Source organism: Neophocaena asiaeorientalis, unplaced genomic scaffold (genome assembly GCF_003031525.2).
Source record: "Neophocaena asiaeorientalis asiaeorientalis breed wild unplaced genomic scaffold, Neophocaena_asiaeorientalis_V1.1 scaffold254, whole genome shotgun sequence".
In the NCBI taxonomy this organism is placed as follows: Eukaryota; Metazoa; Chordata; class Mammalia; order Artiodactyla; family Phocoenidae; genus Neophocaena; species Neophocaena asiaeorientalis.
Genome location: NW_020174705.1, coordinates 236,262 through 238,942, shown reverse-complemented (window position 1 = coordinate 238,942; position 2,681 = coordinate 236,262). Strand labels below are relative to the sequence as shown.

Here is a 2,681-nt window from a genome sequence, read left to right as displayed (position 1 = left end):
TTTTTTTTTTTTTTTTTTCAGATGAGCTTTTTAAATGGAGAAAATATGTAAGGAATACTTAGGAAAAGACTCTGATTATAGATTAACTTTACTATCTAGCTTCACCAGTTAGTAATAGAAACTGAAAGGATTTTGTCACTGGATTAAACCATGAAAAGATCAGCTTACCACTCTTGGACTGCGTACTGATATGGTCCAGGGTGACTCTGAAGGTGCAGCTGGGAGTGGAGCAGATTTCTCTCTTTCCACTGGGGAGCTCTCACCCCCAGTTCACACTCAGCGGGGTTACTTTTCTAGAGGACAGAAATTACATTGGACAAAACATACTGCATCTTGTCATGTATCCACTGGGCATGTGTTTTATCTGCAAATCGCCTTTTGTCCACTTGGCCTTGCTGTGATTTGACCAGTAAGGGATCCTGGTTTTCTTTTCTTTTCTTTTTTTTGTCTGTGCCAGGCGGCTTATGGCATCTTAGTTCCCCACCAGGGACTGAACTTGCACCCTCAGCAGTGTAAGCGCAGAGTCCTAACCTCTGCATCACCAGGGAACTCCCAGGGATCCGGATTTTCAAGTCTTCCCTCAGGATGGTCCTCCTGCCAGGAGGCCCTCTCAGTGCTCCAAGCCTTGGCTGGACTACCATCAAGCCTACGTGAGCACTGTGGACCAGGAAGGCCACCTTCCACCTGAGAACTCGAACTTTTTCTTTCAAAGCACCCATAATACTCCTCCCACAGCCTCTGACCGAGAGCTATTTTAGGGCAGCAGGACTTCCCTGGTGCTAAACAAACGACAGACACTTGGTAAGTGTCAGTTAAACTAAGTGTCAGTGAAACAGGGGAGAGAGCTTTTGGGAGCCATTCCTTGACAAGAAGGTGAGATAAGGCCCATCAAGTTCTTCATTCAAGAGCTTGTCTGGATGCACAGACCTCATGACCTGTAATCACAAACCGATCTTTTTTTTTTTTTCTGGTACGCGGGCCTCTCACTGTTGTGGCCTCTTCTGTTGCGGAGCACAGGCTCTGGAAGCACAGGCTCCGTGGCATGTGGGATCCTCCCAGACTGGGGCACGAACCCGCGTCGCCTGCATCGGCAGGCGGACTCTCAACCACTGCGCCACCAGGGAAGCCCCACAAACCGATCTTATAGTGTGAGTGCTCAAATGCTCGTCCCCAAAGCCAGCTGTGACATATACAAACGGTTTAGGAATTTCTTATACATTAGGAGGCCTGTGTCCCGGCCCAGTGGCCCGAGTGTTCTGACAGCACTTCAACCAGAGGCATGTGAGAGACGCCCACAGAACCCAACTGGGCAGACTGGGTTTTCGGCTGAGCAAAGCAGAAGTCAGACAATGACGGCTACAGTGTTTAGCCGTTTACAGCCGAACAACTACTTCTTCTCTTCACCAAACAATAATCTCAAGACAGACAATAGGCCCTTAATCATCTTTCAAATGAGAACAAATTTTAAGGTCATGCATGGTTCCCGGTTAAAGGCAAGTGTTTCACAGGCAGCTCAGTGCTTAGGACCTGAACCTCAGCACACAGTTCCTCTCCACGAGATGCAAAACTTTCAGAGTAATTGAGGGCAGCTCACATACCACCTAAAAGGGAGTTACGGAGAAGTGGCTATCAGAATTTTAGACAAGCAACTGTTACACAGAACAAGTTTTGTAGGTTTGTCTGTAAAATAACATGGAGTAAGCTTTTTTCCTGAGTTCTAAGGAAGATTCAATTTCCTTTGATTCCCCCACAAATCAGTGTTTCTTCTTGTCCTTACATTAAGGACAGCAGAAGCTCTTAAGAAGATAAAGTATAATTCTTACTTGATCACTTTTGATCAACCCTATAAATATGCCTTAACTTCACTTTACTTATTTACCTTTATTTTTTAAAAACCTGTTGTCACATAAATGTTTAAATATTCATGAAAGTAGAGACCACCAGCCCCATTCATCCACGACCCAGCTTCAACAATTACCAACACAGAGCCAACCTTTTCCATCTACAGACCACACTTCTCTCCCATGCCCCACCTCCAATTTCTTAAAAAATTTACTCCAATTTTTAAACAGTTAGAGATATGCCACTAGATCTCTCAATATCTGCTTCCTGGTTATTCATTTAGGAATCAGCATTCTTCTTTTTGGACACTACATCCAGACAACCTAAGCTCCATGAAGGATTTTACAAAGTCAGAGTGGGAACAAAACTCACTAAGTTTGTGGTTTTTCTAAAGACTGATTTCGGGTGAGGTACGTAGTAAATTTTGCAACAACCACAAACCCTGTAGATTCTGATGTATCTCTTCAGTTGAACCCCTCCTTTCAACGGCCGCTACTTTAGATCGTATTTTTATAACTTCTCACCTGGATTTCTGTAGCCCTCTCAAACCTTCCTTGATGCTGCAAGAGACATCTTTCTAATATCTCCTGATCATGTCATTCCCCTGCTTGAAATTCCTGACTGACGCTTCACAACTTTAGAACAAAGCTCAGCCACCTGAGTTTGCCTTCAGGTCTTTCCACCACCTGGCTATCGCCTACCTCTAGTATCATGTCTTCCCAAACCCTATACCCAACGTCTGTTCCCCCGTCACAAGGCTGACCTACCAGTAACTCCTACTGGACCTTCATAGCCCACTCAAACCAGTCCCCCAGCCACCCACCACCCACCCCCGCTCC

General features: G+C 45.2%; 1 protein-coding gene across 2 annotated transcripts in view; it reads right to left on the bottom strand.

The window, feature by feature from the left end:
* FAM234A (family with sequence similarity 234 member A) overlaps nucleotides 1–2,681 on the bottom strand; it is a 31,372-nt gene that overhangs the window by 26,114 nt on the left and 2,577 nt on the right. The window contains exon 2 of one of the 2 annotated variants that reach the window (XM_024759490.1): nucleotides 169–293. The exons of the other annotated variant lie outside the window; for it this stretch is intronic. The gene's annotated coding sequence lies outside the window, so the exon portion shown is untranslated. The remainder of the gene's footprint in view (nucleotides 1–168; nucleotides 294–2,681) is intronic. 2 annotated transcript variants of the gene reach the window in all.